Source organism: Carcharodon carcharias, chromosome 5 (assembly GCF_017639515.1).
Source record: "Carcharodon carcharias isolate sCarCar2 chromosome 5, sCarCar2.pri, whole genome shotgun sequence".
Classification (NCBI taxonomy): Eukaryota; Metazoa; Chordata; class Chondrichthyes; order Lamniformes; family Lamnidae; genus Carcharodon; species Carcharodon carcharias.
Genome location: NC_054471.1, coordinates 48,922,753 through 48,938,913, shown reverse-complemented (window position 1 = coordinate 48,938,913; position 16,161 = coordinate 48,922,753).

Sequence of the window (16,161 nt, the reverse complement as noted above, 5' to 3'; positions counted from 1 at the left end):
GCTCGAGACACGGATAGGGAAAGTAGAGCTCGATATGGTGATAGGGAAAGTAGAGCTCAATACGCGGATAGGGAAAGTAGAGCTCGATAGGGTGATAGGGAAAGTAGAGCTCGATACGTGGATAGGGAAAGTAGAGCTTGGGACAGGGATAGGGAAAGAAGAGATCAAGATGCAGATAGGGAAAGTAGAGCTCGATACACGGATAGGGAAAGTAGAGCTCGATAGGCGGATAGGGAAAGTACAGCTCGATACGCGGATAGGGAAAGTAGAGTTCGATACCGGGATAGGGAAAGTAGAGCTCGATACGTGGATAGGGAAAGTAGAGCTCGATATGGGGATAGGGAAAGTAGAGCTCGATATGGGGATAGGGAATGTAGAGCTCGATACGCAGATAGGGAAAGTAGAGCGCGATACGCAGATAGGGAAATTAGAGCTCCATACGGGGATAGTGAAAGTAGAGCATGATTTTGGGCTAGGGAGAATAGAGCTCGATACGGGGAGAGGGAAAGTAGACCTCAATACATGGATAGGAAAATTAGAACTCAATGCGTGGATAGGGAAAGTAGAGCTCGATATATGAATAGGAAAAGTAGAGCTTGAGACACGGATAGGGAAAGTAGAGCTTGATATGGGGATAGGGAAAGTAGAGCTTGATACGTGCATAGGGAAAGTAGAGTGATACACAGATAGGGAAAGTAGAGCTCGATATGTGGACAGGGAAAATAGAGCTCGATACGCAGATAGGGATAGTAGAGCTTGAGATGTGGGTAGGGAAAATAGAGCTCGAGATGCGGATAGGGAAAGTAGATCTCAATACGGGAATAGGGAAAGTAGAGCTCGATACGCGGATAGGAAAAGTAGGGCTCAAGACACGGATAGGGAAAGTAGAGCTCGATATGGTGATAGGGAAAGTAGAGCTCAATACGCGGGTAGGGAAAGTAGAGCTCGATAGGTTGATAGGGAAAGTAGAGCTCGATACATGGATAGGGAAAGTAGAGCTTGGGACAGGGATAGGGAAAGTTGAGCTCGAGATGCGGATAGGGAAAGTAGAGCTCGATACACGGATAGGGAAAGTAGAGCTCGATAGGCGGATAGGGAAAGTACAGCTCGATACGCGGATAGGGAAAGTAGAGTTCGATACCGGGATAGGGAAAGTAGAGCTCGATACGCGGATAGGGAAAGTAGAGCTCGATATGGGGATAGGGAAAGTAGAGCTCGATATGGGGATAGGGAATGTAGAGCTTGATACGCAGATAGGGAATGTAGAGCGCGATACGCAGATAGGGAAATTAGAGCTCGATACGGGGATAGGGAAAGTAGAGCATGATTTTGGGCTCGGGAAAGTAGAGCTCGATACGGGGATAGGGAAAGTAGAGCATGATATAGGTCTAGGGAGAGTAGAGCTCGATACAGGGAGTGGGAAAGCAGAGCTCAATACATGGATAGGAAAATTAGAACTCAATGCGCGGATAGGGAAAGTAGAGCTCGATACGTGAAAAGGAAAAGTAGAGCTCGAGACACGGATAGGGAAAATAGAGCTTGATATGGGGATAGGGAAAGTAGAGCTCGATACGCCCATAGGGAAAGTAGAGTGATAAACAGATAGGGAAAGTAGAGCTCGATATGTGGACAGGGAAAATAGAGCTCGATACGCAGATAGGGATAGTAGAGCTTGAGATGTGGGTAGGGAAAATAGAGCTCGAGATGCGGATAGGGAAAGTAGATCTCAATACGGGAATAGGGAAAGTAGAGCTCGATACGTGAATAGGAAAAGTAGAGCTCGAGACACGGATAGGGAAAATAGAGCTTGATATGGTGATAGGGAAAGTAGAGCTCGATACGCGCATAGGGAAAGTAGAGTGATACACAGATAGGGAAAGTAGAGCTCGATATGTGGACAGGGAAAATAGAGCTCGATACGCAGATAGGGATAGTAGAGCTTGAGAAGTGGGTAGGGAATATAGAGCTCGAGATGCGGATAGGGAAAGTAGAGCTTAATACGGGAATAGGGAAAGTAGAGCTCGATACGCGGATAGGAAAAGTAGGGCTCGAGACACGGATAGGGAAAGTAGAGCTCGATATGGTAATAGGGAAAGTAGAGCTCGATACGCGGATAGGAAAAGTAGGGCTCGAGACATGGATAGGGAAAGTAGAGCTCGATATGGTGATAGGGAAAGTAGAGCTCAATACGCGGATAGGGAAAGTAGAGCTCGATAGGGTGATAGGGAAAGTAGAGCTCGATACGTGGATAGGGAAAGTAGAGCTGGGGACAGGGATAGGGAAAGTAGAGCTCGAGATGCGGATAGGGAAAGTAGCGCTCGATACACGGATAGGGAAAGTAGAGCTCGATAGGCGGATAGGGAAAGTACAGCTCGATACGCGGATAGGGAAAGTAGAGTTCGATACCGGGATAGGGAATGTAGAGCTCGATACGCGGATAGGGAAAGTAGAGCTCGATATGGGGATAGGGAAAGTAGAGCTCGATATGGGGATAGGGAATGTAGAGCTCGATACGCAGATAGGGAAAGTAGAGCGCGATACGCAGATAGGGAAATTAGAGCTCGATACGGGGATAGGGAAAGTAGAGCATGATTTTGGGCTAGGGAAAAAAGAGCTCGATACGGGGATAGGGAAAGTAGAGCATGATATAGGGCTAGGGAGAGTAGAGCTCGATACGGGGAGAGGGAAAGTAGACCTCAATACATGGATAGGAAAATTAGAACTCAATGCGCGGATAGGGAAAGTAGAGCTCGATACGTGAATAGGAAAAGTAGAGCTCGAGACACGGATAGGGAAAGTAGAGCTTGATATGGGGATAGGGAAAGTAGAGCTCGATACGCGCATAGGGAAAGTAGAGTGATACACAGATAGGGAAAGTAGAGCTCGATATGTGGACAGGGACAATAGAGCTCGATACGCAGATAGGGATAGTAGAGCTTGAGATGTCTGTAGGGAATATAGAGCTCGAGATGCGGATAGGGAAAGTAGAGCTTAATACGGGAATAGGGAAAGTAGAGCTCGATACGCGGTTAGGAAAAGTAGGGTTCGAGACACGGATAGGGAAAGTAGAGCTCGATATGGTGATAGGGAAAGTAGGGCTCAATATGCGGATAGGGAAAGTAGAGCTCGATAGGGTGATAGGGAAAGCAGAGCTCGATACGTGGATAGGGAAAGTAGAGATTGGGACAGGGATAGGGAAAGTAGAGCTCGAGATGCGGATAGGGAAAGTAGAGCCCGATACACGGATAGGGAAAGTAGAGCTCGATAGGCAGACAGTGAAAGTACAGCTCGATACATGGATAGAGAAAGTAGAGTTCGATACCGGGATAGGGAAAGTAGAGCTCGATACGCGGATAGGGAAAGTAGAGCTCGATATGGGGATAGGGAATGTAGAGCTCGATACGCAGATAGGGAAAGTAGAGCGCGATACGCAGATAGGGAAATTAGAGCTCGATATGGGGATAGGGAAAGTAGAGCATGATTTTGTGCTAGGGAGAGTAGAGCTCGATACGGGGAGAGGGAAAGTAGAGCTCAATACATGGATAGGAAAATTAGAACTCAATGCGCGGATAGGGAAATTAGAGCTCGATACGTGAACAGGAAAAGTAGAGCTCGAGACACGGATAGGGAAAGTAGAGCTTGATATGGGGATAGGGAAAGTAGAGCTCGATACGCGCATAGGGAAAGTAGAGTGATACACAGATAGGGAAAGTAGAGCTCGATATGTGGACAAGGAAAATAGAGCTCGATACGCAGATAGGGATAGTAGAGCTTGAGATGTGGGTAGGGAAAATAGAGCTCGAGATGCGGATAGGGAAAGTAGATCGCAATACGGGAATAGGGAAAGTAGAGCTCGATTCGCGGATAGGAAAAGTAGGGCTCGAGACACGGATAGGGAAAGTAGAGCTCGATATGGTGATAGGGAAAGTAGAGCTCAATACGCGGGTAGGGAAAGTAGAGCTCGATAGGGTGATAGGGAAAGTAGAGCTCGATACGTGGATAGGGAAAGTAGAGCTTGGGACAGGGATAGGGAAAGTAGAGCTCGAGATGCGGATAGGGAAAGTAGAGCTCGATACACGGATAGGGAAAGTAGAGCTCGATAGGCGGATAGGGAAAGTAGAGCTCGATACGCGGATAGGGAAAGTAGAGCTCGATATGGGGTTAGGGAAAGCAGAGCTCGATATGTGGATAGGGAATGTAGAGCTCGATACGCAGATAGGGAAAGTAGAGCGCGATAGGCAGATAGGGAAATTAGAGCTAGATACGGGGATAGGGAAAGTAGAGCATGATTTTGGGCTAGGGAAAGTAGAGCTCGATACGGGGATAGGGAAAGTAGAGCATGATATATGGCTAGGGAGAGTAGAGCTCAATACGGGGAGAGGGAAAGTAGAGCTCAATACATGGATAGGAAAATTAGAACTCAATGCGCGGATAGGGAAAGTAGAGCTCGATACGTGAATTGGAAAAGTAGAGCTCGAGACACGGATAGGGAAAGTAGAGCTTTATATGGGGACAGGGAAAGTAGAGCTCGATACGCCCTTAGGGAAAGTAGAGTGATACTCAGAGAGGGAAAGTAGAGCTCGATATGTGGACAGGGAAAATAGAGCTTGATACGCAGATAGGGATAGTAGATCTTGAGATGTGGGTAGGGAAAATAGAGCGCGAGATGCGGATAGTGAAAGTAGATCTCAATACGGGAATAGGGAAAGTAGAGCTCGATACGCGGATAGGAAAAGTAAAGCTTGAGACATGTATAGGGAAAGTAGAGCTCGATCTGGTGATAGGGAAAGTAGAGCTCAATACGCGGGTAGGGAAAGTAGAGCTCGATACGTGGATAGGGAAAGTAGAGCTTGGGACAGGGATAGGGAAAGTAGAGCTCGAGATGCGGATAGGGAAAGTAGCGCTCAATACACGGATAGGGAAAGTAGAGCTTGATAGGTGGATAGGGAAAGTACAGCTCGATACGCGGATAGGGAAAGTAGAGTTCGATACCGGGATAGGGAATGTAGAGCTCGTTATGGGGATAGGGAAAGTAGAGCTCGAAGTGGGGATAGGGAATGTTGAGCTCGATATGCAGATAGGGAAAGTAGAGCACGATACGCAGATAGGGAAATTAGAGCTCGATACGGGGATAGGGAAAGTAGAGCATGATTTTGGGCTAGGGAAAGTAGAGCTCGATATGGGGATAGGGAAAGTAGAGCATGATATAGGGCTAGGGAGAGTAGAGCTCGATACGGGGAGAGGGAAAGTAGAGCTCAATACATGGATAGGAAAATTAGAACTCAATGCACGGATAGGGAAAGTAGAGCTCGATACGTGAATAGGAAAAGTAGAGCTCGAGACACGGATAGGGAAAGTAGAGCTTGATATGGGGATAGGGAAAGTAGAGCTCGATACGCGCATAGGGAAAGTAGAGTGATACACAGATAGGGAAAGTAGAGCTCGATATGTGGACAGGGAAAATAGAGCTCGATACGCAGATAGGGATAGTAGAGCTTGAGATGTCTGTAGGGAATATAGAGCTCGAGATGCGGATAGGGAAAGTAGAGCTTAATACGGGAATAGGGAAAGTAGGGCTCGATACGTGGATAGGAAAAGTAGGGCTCGAGACACGGATAGGGAAAGTAGAGCTCGATATGGTGATAGGGAAAGTATTCTCAATACGCGGATAGGGAAAGTAGAGCTCGATAGGGTGATAGGGAAAGCAGAGCTCGATACGTGGATAGGGAAAGTAGAGCTTGGGACAGGGATAGGGAAAGTAGAGCTCGAGATGCGGATAGGGAAAGTAGAGCCCGATACACGGATAGGGAAAGTAGAGCTCGATAGGCGGATAGGGAAAGTACAGCTCGATACGTGGATAGGGAAAGTAGAGTTCAATACCGGGATAGGGAAAGTAGAGCTCGATACGCGGATAGGGAAAGTAGAGCTCGATATGGGGATAGGGAAAGTAGAGCTCGATATGGGGATAGGGAATGTAGAGCTCGATACGCAGATAGGGAAAGTAGAGCGCAATACGCAGATAGGGAAATTAGAGCTCGATACGGGGATAGGGAAAGTAGAACATGATTTTGGGCTAGGGAAAGTAGAGCTCGATACGGGGATAGGGAAAGTAGAGCATGATATAGGGCTAGGGAGAGTAGAGCTCGATACGGGGAGAGGGAAAGTAGAGCTCAATACATGGATAGGAAAATTAGAACTCAATGCGCAGATAGGGAAAGCAGAGCTCGATACGTGAATAGGAGAAGTAGAGCTCGAGACACGTATAGGGAAAGTAGAGCTTGATATGGGGTTAGGGAAATTAGAGCTCGATACGCGCATAGGGAATTTAGAGTGATACACAGATAGGGAAAGTAGAGCTCGATATGCGGATAGGGAAAGTAGAGCTCAATACGGGGATAGGGAAAGTGGAGCTCGATACGCGGATAGGGAAAGTAGAGCATGGGACAGGGATAGGGAAAGTAGAGCACGAGATGCGGATAGGGAAATTAGAGCTCGATACACAGATAGGGAAAGTAGAGCTTGATACGCGGATAAGGAAAGTAGAGCTCAATATGCGGATAGGGAAAGTAGAGCGCGATATGCGGATAGGGAAAGTAGAGCTCAATATGGTGATAGGGAAAGTAGAGCTCGATATGCAGATAGGGAAATTAGAGCTCGATACACGGTTTTGGAAAGTAGAGCTCGATACGGGGATAGGGAGAGTAGAGCTCGATATGCGGATAGGGAAAGTAGAGCTTGAGATGTCGGTAGGGAAAATAGAGCTCGAGATGCGGATAGGGAAAGTGGAGCTCAATACGGGGATAGGGAAAGTAGAGCGCAATAAGCGGATCGGAATAGTAGAGCTCGAGACATGGATAGCAAAAGTAGAGATTGGGACAGGGATAGGGAAAGTAGAGCTCGACACGCGGATTGGGAAAGTAGAGTTCAATACATGGATAGGGAAAGTAGAGCTCGATACGCGGATAGGGAAAGTAGAGCTCGATACGCGGAGAGGGAAAGTAGAGCGCGATATGCGGAAAGGGAAAGTAGAGCTCGATATGGTGATAGGGAAAGTAGAGCTCGATACGCGGATAGGGAAATTAGAGCTCGATACGCGGATAGGGAAAGTAAAGCTCGATTTGGGGCTAGGGAAATTAGAGCTCGATAAGCAGATAGGGAAAGTAGAGCTTGAGATGTGGTTAGGGAAAATAGAGCTCGAGATGCAGATAGGGAAAGTAGAGCTCAATACGGGGATAGGAAAAGTAGAGCTCGATACGTGGATAGGAAAAGTAGAGCTCGAGACACGGATAGGGAAAGTAGAGCTTGATATGGGGATAGGGAAAGTAGAGCTCGATACGTGCATAGGGAAAGTAGAGTGATACACAGATAGGGAAAGTAGAGCATGATTTTGGGCTAGGGAAAGTAGAGCTCGATACGGGGATAGGGAAAGTAGAGCATGATATAGGGCTACGGAGAGTAGAGCTCGATATGGGGAGAGGGAAAGTAGAGCTCAATACATGGATAGGAAAATTAGAACTCAATGCGCGGATAGGGAAAGTAGAGCTCGATACGTGAATTGGAAAAGTAGAGCTCGAGACACGGATAGGGAAAGTAGAGCTTGATATGGGGACAGGGAAAGTAGAGCTCGATACGCCCTTAGGGAAAGTAGAGTGATACTCAGAGAGGGAAAGTAGAGCTCGATATGTGGACAGGGAAAATAGAGCTTGATACGCAGATAGGGATAGTAGATCTTGAGATGTGGGTAGGGAAAATAGAGCTCGAGATGCGGATAGGGAAAGTAGAGCTCGATAGGGTGATAGGGAAAGTAGAGCTCGTTACGTGGATAGGGAAAGTAGAGCTTGGGACAGGGATAGGGAAAGTAGAGCTCGAGATGCGGATAGGGAAAGTAGAGCTCAATACACGGATAGGGAAAGTAGAGCTCGCTAGGCATATAGGGAAAGTAGAGCTCGATACGTGGAAAGGGAAAGTAGAGTTCGATACCGGGATAGGGAAAGTAGAGCTCGATACGCGGATAGGGAAAGTAGAGCTCGATATGGGGATAGGGAAAGTAGAGCTCGATATGGGGATAGGGAATGTAGAGCTCGATACGCAGATAGGGAAAGTAGAGCGCGATACGCAGAAGGGAAATTAGAGCTCGATACGGGGATAGGGAAAGTAGAGCATGATTTTGGGCTAGTGAAAGTAGAGCTCGATACGGGGATAGGGAAAGTAGAGCATGATACAGGGCTAGGGAGAGTAGAGCTCGATACGGGGAGAGGGAAAGTAGAGCTCAATACATGGATAGGAAAATTAGAACTCAATGCGCGGATAGGGAAAGTAGAGCTCGATACATGAATAGGAAAAGTAGAGCTCGAGACACGGATAGGGAAAGTAGAGCTTGATATGGGGATAGGGAAAGTAGAGCTCGATACGCGCATAGGGAAAGTAGAGTGATACACAGATAGGGAAAGTAGAGCTCGATATGTGGACAGGGAAAATAGAGCTCGATACGCAGATAGTGACAGTAGAGCTTGAGAATTCTGTAGGGAATATAGAGCTCGAGATGCGGATAGGGAAAGTAGAGCTTAATACGGGAATAGGGAAAGTAGAGCTCGATACGCGGATAGGAAAAGTAGGGCTCGAGACACGGATAGGGAAAGTAGAGCTCGATATGGTGATAGGGAAAGTAGAGCTCAATACGCGGATAGGGAAAGTAGAGCTCGATAGGGTGATAGGGAAAGTAGAGCTCGATACGTGGATAGGGAAAGTAGAGCTTGGGACAGGGATAGGGAAAGAAGAGATCAAGATGCGGATAGGGAAAGTAGAGCTCGATACACAGATAGGGAAAGTAGAGCTCGATAGGCGGATAGGGAAAGTACAGCTCGATACGCGGATAGGGAAAGTAGAGTTCGATACCGGGATAGGGAAAGTAGAGCTCGATACGCGGATAGGGAAAGTAGAGCTCGATATGGGGATAGGGAAAGTAGAGCTCGATATGGGGATAGGGAATGTAGAGCTCGATACGCAGATAGGGAAAGTAGAGCGCGATACGCAGATAGGGAAATTAGAGCTCCATACGGGGATAGTGAAAGTAGAGCATGATTTTGGGCTAGGGAGAATAGAGCTCGATACGGGGAGAGGGAAAGTAGACCTCAATACATGGATAGGAAAATTAGAACTCAATGCGCGGATAGGGAAAGTAGAGCTCGATACGTGAATAGGAAAAGTAGAGCTTGAGACACGGATAGGGAAATTAGAGCTTGATATGGGGATAGGGAAAGTAGAGCTCGATACGCGCATAGGGAAAGTAGAGTGATACACAGATAGGGAAAGTAGAGCTCGATATGTGGACAGGGAAAATAGAGCTCGATACGCAGATAGGGATAGTAGAGCTTGAGATGTGGGTAGGGAAAATAGAGCTCGAGATGCGGATAGGGAAAGTAGATCTCAATACGGGAATAGGGAAAGTAGAGCTCGATACGCGGATAGGAAAAGTAGGGCTCAAGACACGGATAGGGAAAGTAGAGCTCGATATGGTAATGGGAAAGTAGAGCTCAATACGCGGGTAGGGAAAGTAGAGCTCGATAGGTTGATAGGGAAAGTAGAGCTCGATACATGGATAGGGAAAGTAGAGCTTGGGACAGGGATAGGGAAAGTTGAGCTCGAGATGCGGATAGGGAAAGTAGAGCTCGATACACGGATAGGGAAAGTAGAGCTCGATAGGCGGATAGGGAAAGTACAGCTCGATACGCGGATAGGGAAAGTAGAGTTCGATACCGGGATAGGGAAAGTAGAGCTCGATACGCGGATAGGGAAAGTAGAGCTCGATATGGGGATAGGGAAAGTAGAGCTCGATATGGGGATAGGGAATGTAGAGCTTGATACGCAGATAGGGAATGTAGAGCACGATACGCAGATAGGGAAATTAGAGCTCGATACGGGGATAGGGAAAGTAGAGCATGATTTTGGGCTCGGGAAAGTAGAGCTCGATACGGGGATAGGGAAAGTAGAGCATGATATAGGTCTAGGGAGAGTAGAGCTCGATACAGGGAGTGGGAAAGCAGAGCTCAATACATGGATAGGAAAATTAGAACTCAATGCGCGGATAGGGAAAGTAGAGCTCGATACGTGGATAGGAAAAGTAGAGCTCGAGACACGGATAGGGAAAGTAGAGCTTGATATGGGGATAGGGAAAGTAGAGCTTGATACGCGCATAGGGAAAGTAGAGTGATAGACAGATAGGGAACGTAGAGCTCGATATGTGGACAGGGAAAATAGAGCTCGATACGCAGATAGGGATAGTAGAGCTTGGGACAGGGAGAGGGAAAGTAGAGCTCGATACTCGGATAGGGAAAGTAGAGCACAATACGCAAATAGGGAAAGTAGAGCTTCGGACAGGGATAGGGAAAGTAGAGCTTGAGATGCGGATAGGGAAAGTAGAGCTCGATACAGAGAAAGGGAAAGTAGAGCTTGATACGCAGATAGGGAAATTAGAGCTCAATACGCGGATAGGGAAAGTAGAGCTCGATAGGCGGATACGGAAAGTAGAGCTCGATAGGCGGATAGGGAAAGTAGTGCTCGATATGTGGATAGGGAAAGTAGAGCTCGATAGGCAGATAGGGAAAATAGAGCTCGATAAGTGGATAGGGAAAGTAGAGCTCGATATGGTGATAGGGAAATTAGAGCTCGATACGCAGATAGGGAAAGTAGAGCTTGAGATGTGGTTAGGGAAAATAGAGCTCGAGACGCAGATAGGGAAAGTAGAGCTCGATACACAGGTAGGGAAAGTAGAGCTCGAGACACGGATAGGGAAAGTAGAGCTCAATATGGGGATAGGGAAAGTAGAGCTCGATATAGAGATAGGGAAATTAGAGCTCAATACGGGGATAGGGAAAGTAGAGCTCGAGATGCGGTTAGGGAAAATAGAGGTCGAGATGTGGATAGGGAGAGTAGAGCTCAATACGGGGATAGGGAAAGTGGAGCTCGATACGCGGATAGGAAAAGTAGAGCTCGGGACACAGATAGGGAAAGTAGAGCTCGATATGGGGACAGGGAAATTAGAGCTCGATACACGGATATGGAAAGTAGAGCTTGATACACGGATAGGGAAAGTAGAGCTCAATACGGGGATAGGGAAAGTCGAGGTCGATACGCGGATAGGGAAAGTAGAGCTCGATATGCGGATACGAAAAGTAGAGCTCGATACGTGGACTGGGAAAATAGAGCTCGATACACGGATAGGGAAAGTAGAGCTTGGGAGAGCGATAGGGAAAGTAGAGCACAAGATGCGGATAGGGAAAGCATAGCTTGATACGCGCGTAGGGAAAGTAGAGTGATACACAGATAGGGAAAGTAGAGCTCAATATGTGGACAGTGAAAATAGAGCTCGATACATGGATAGGGATAGTAGAGCTTGGGGCAGGGATAGGGAAAGTAGAGCTCAATATGCGGATAGGGAAAGTAGAGTTCGATACCGGGATAGGGAAAGTAGAGCTCGATACGCGGATAGGGAAAGTAGAGCTCGATACGCAGATAGGGAAATTAGAGCTCGATACGCGGATAGGGAAAGTAGAGCTCAATACGCAGAAAGGGAAATAAGAGCTCGAGATGTGGATAGAGAAAGTAGAGCTCAATATATGAAAATGGAAATTAGAGCTCTTTACACAGAGAGGGAAATTGGAGCACGATACGCAGATAGGGAATGTAGAGCTCGATACGGGGGTAGGGAAAGTAGAGCTCGAGATGTGGATAGAGAAAGTAGAGCTCGAGATGCGGGTAGGGAAAGTAGAGCTCGCAACGCGGATAAGGAAAGTAGAGCTCGATACGGGGATAGGGAAATTAGATCTTAAGATGCGAACAGGGAAGTACAGCTCGATACACGCATAGGGAAAGTAGAGCTCGATACACAGATAGGGAAAGTAGAGGTCGAGAAAAGGATGGGAAAGTAGAGCTCAATACGGGGATAGGGAAAGTAGAGCTCGAGATGCGGTTAGGGAAAATAGAGCTCGAGATGCGGATAGGGAAAGTAGAGCTCGATATGGAGATAGGGAAATTAGAGCTGAATACGAGGATAGGGAAAGTAGAGCTCGAGATGCGGTTAGGGAAAATAGAGCTCGAGATGCGGACAGGGAATGAAGAGCTCAATACGGGGATAGGGAAAGTAGAGCTCGATAAGCGGATAGGAAAAGTAGAGCTCGAGACACGGATAGGGAAAGTAGAGCTCGATATGGGAATAGGGAAAGTAGAGCTCGATACGCGGATACGAAAAGTAGAGCTCGATACGCGGATAGGGAAAGTAGAGCTTGGGACAGGGATAGGGAAATTAGAGCTTGAGATGCGCATAGGGAAAGTAGAGCTCGATACAGAGATAGGGAAAGTAGAGCCCGATACGCAGATAGGGAAATTAGAGCTCAATACGCGAATAGGGAAAGTAGAGCTCGATAGGCGGATAGTGGAAGTAGAGCTCGATACGCGAATAGGGAAAGTAGAGCTCGATATGGGGATAGGGAAAGTAGAGCTCGATATGGGGATAGGGAAAGTAGAGCTCGATACGCAGATAGGGAAAGTAGAGCTGGATACGCAGATAGGGAAATTAGAGATCGATACGTGGATAGGGAATTTAGAGCATGATATAGGGTTAGGGAAAGTAGAACTCGATACGGGGATAGAGAAAGTAGAGCATGATATAGGGTTAGGGAAAGTAGAGCTTGATACGGGGATAGGGAAAGTAGAGCATGATATAGGGCTAGGGAGAGTAGAGCTCGATATGGGGAGAGGGAAAGTAGAGCTCAATACGTGGATAGGAAAATTAGAGCTCAATGCGTGGATAGGGAAGGTAGAGCTCGATACATGAATAGGGAAAGAAGAGCTCAATACGCAGAAAGGGAAATAAGAGCTCGAGATGTGGATAGAGAAAATAGAGCTCAATAAATGAATAGGGAAAGTTGAGCTCAATACACAGATAGGGAAATTAGAGCATGATACGCAGATAGGGAATGTAGAGCTCGATACGGGGGTAGGGAAAGTAGAGCTGGAGAAGCGGATAGGGAAAGTAGAGCTCAATACGGGAATAGGGAAAGTAGAGCTCACTACGTGGATAGGAAACGTAGGGCTCGAGACATGGATAGGGAAAGTAGAGCTCGATACGTGGATAGGGAAAGTAGAGCTTGATAGACAGATAGGGAAAGTAGAGCTCGATATGCGGATAGGGCAAGTAGAGATCAATACGGGGATAGGGAAAGTAGAGCTCGATACGCGGACAGGAAAAGTAGAGCGTGGGACAGGGATAGGGAAAGTTTAGATCGATACGCGGATAGGGAAAGTAGAGCTCAATAAATGGATAGGAAAATTAGAGCTCAATGCGCGGATAGGGAAAGTAGAGCTCGATACGTGAATAGGGAAAGAAGAGCTCAATACGCAGATAGGGAAATTAGAGCTCGATACGCGGATAGGGAAAGTAGAGCTCAATACGCAGAAAGGGAAAGAAGAGCTCGAGATGTGGATAGAGAAAATAGAGCTCAATACATGAACAGGGAAAGTAGAGCTCAATACACAGATAGGGAAATTAGAGCATGATACGCCGATAGGGAATGTAGAGCTCGATACGGGGGTAGGGAAAGTAGAGCTCGAGATGTGGATAGAGAAAGTAGAGCTCGAGATGTGGATAGAGAAAGTAGAGCTCGAGATGCGGATAGGGAAAGTAGAGCTCGAGATGCGGATAGGGAAAGTAGAGCACGATACACGGATAGGGAAAGTAGAACTTGAGATGTGGTTAGGGAAAATAGAGCTCGAGATGCAGATAGGGAAAGTAGAGCTCAATAAGGGGATAGGAAAAGTAGAGGTCGATACGTGGATAGGAAAAGTAGAGCTCGAGACACGGATAGGGAAAGTAGAGCTTGATATGGGGATAGGGAAAGTAGAGCTTGATACGCGCATAGGGAAAGTAGAGTGATAGACAGATAGGGAACGTAGAGCTCGATATGTGGACAGGGAAAATAGAGCTCGATACGCAGATAGGGATAGTAGAGCTTGGGACAGGGAGAGGGAAAGTAGAGCTCGATACTCGGATAGGGAAAGTAGAGCACAATACGCAAATAGGGAAAGTCGAGCTTCGGACAGGGATAGGGAAAGTAGACCTTGCGATGCGGATAGGGAAAGTAGAGCTCGATACAGAGAAAGGGAAAGTAGAGCTTGATACGCAGATAGGGAAATTAGAGCTCAATACGCGGATAGGGAAAGTAGAGCTCGATAGGCGGATACGGAAAGTAGAGCTCGATAGGCGGATAGGGAAAGTAGAGCTCGATAAGTGGATAGGGAAAGTAGAGCTCGATATGGGGATAGGGAAATTAGAGCTCGATACGCAGATAGGGAAAGTAGAGCTTGAGATGTGGTTAGGGAAAATAGAGCTCGAGACGCAGATAGGGAAAGTAGAGCTCGATACACAGGTAGGGAAAGTAGAGCTCGAGACACGGATAGGGAAAGTAGAGCTCAATATGGGGATAGGGAAAGTAGAGCTCGATATAGAGATAGGGAAATTAGAGCTCAATACGGGGATAGGGAAAGTAGAGCTCGAGATGCGGTTAGGGAAAATGGAGGTCGAGATGTGGATAGGGAGAGTAGAGCTCAATACGGGGATAGGGAAAGTGGAGCTCGATACGCGGATAGGAAAAGTAGAGCTCGAGACACAGATAGGGAAAGTAGAGCTCGATATGGGGACAGGGAAATAAGAGCTCGATACACGGATATGGAAAGTAGAGCTTGATACACGGATAGGGAAAGTAGAGCTCAATACGGGGATAGGGAAAGTCGAGCTCGATAAGCGGATAGGGAAAGTAGAGCTCGATATGGGGATAGGGAAAGTAGAGCTCGATACGTGCATAGGGAAAGTAGAGTGATACACAGATAGGGAAAGTAGAGCATGATTTTGGGCTAGGGAAAGTAGAGCTCGATACGGGGATAGGGAAAGTAGAGCATGATATAGGGCTACGGAGAGTAGAGCTCGATATGGGGAGAGGGAAAGTAGAGCTCAATACATGGATAGGAAAATTAGAACTCAATGCGCGGATAGGGAAAGTAGAGCTCGATACGTGAATTGGAATAGTAGAGCTCGAGACACGGATAGGGAAAGTAGAGCTTGATATGGGGACAGGGAAAGTAGAGCTCGATACGCCCTTAGGGAAAGTAGAGTGATACTCAGAGAGGGAAAGTAGAGCTCGATATGTGGACAGGGAAAATAGAGCTTGATACGCAGATAGGGATAGTAGATCTTGAGATGTGGGTAGGGAAAATAGAGCTCGAGATGCGGATAGGGAAAGTAGAGCTCGATAGGGTGATAGGGAAAGTAGAGCTCGTTACGTGGATAGGGAAAGTAGAGCTTGGGACAGGGATAGGGAAAGTAGAGCTCGAGATGCGGATAGGGAAAGTAGAGCTCAATACACGGATAGGGAAAGTAGAGCTCGCTAGGCATATAGGGAAAGTAGAGCTCGATACGTGGAAAGGGAAAGTAGAGTTCGATACCGGGATAGGGAAAGTAGAGCTCGATACGCGGATAGGGAAAGTAGAGCTCGATATGGGGATAGGGAAAGTAGAGCTCGATATGGGGATAGGGAATGTAGAGCTCGATACGCAGATAGGGAAAGTAGAGCGCGATACGCAGAAGGGAAATTAGAGCTCGATACGGGGATAGGGAAAGTAGAGCATGATTTTGGGCTAGTGAAAGTAGAGCTCGATACGGGGATAGGGAAAGTAGAGCATGATACAGGGCTAGGGAGAGTAGAGCTCGATACGGGGAGAGGGAAAGTAGAGCTCAATACATGGATAGGAAAATTAGAACTCAATGCGCGGATAGGGAAAGTAGAGCTCGATACATGAATAGGAAAAGTAGAGCTCGAGACACGGATAGGGAAAGTAGAGCTTGATATGGGGATAGGGAAAGTAGAGCTCGATACGCGCATAGGGAAAGTAGAGTGATACACAGATAGGGAAAGTAGAGCTCGATATGTGGACAGGGAAAATAGAGCTCGATACGCAGATAGTGATAGTAGAGCTTGAGAATTCTGTAGGGAATATAGAGCTCGAGATGCGGATAGGGAAAGTAGAGCTTAATACGGGAATAGGGAAAGTAGAGCTCGATACGCGGATAGGAAAAGTAGGGCTCGAGACACGGATAGGGAAAGTAGAGCT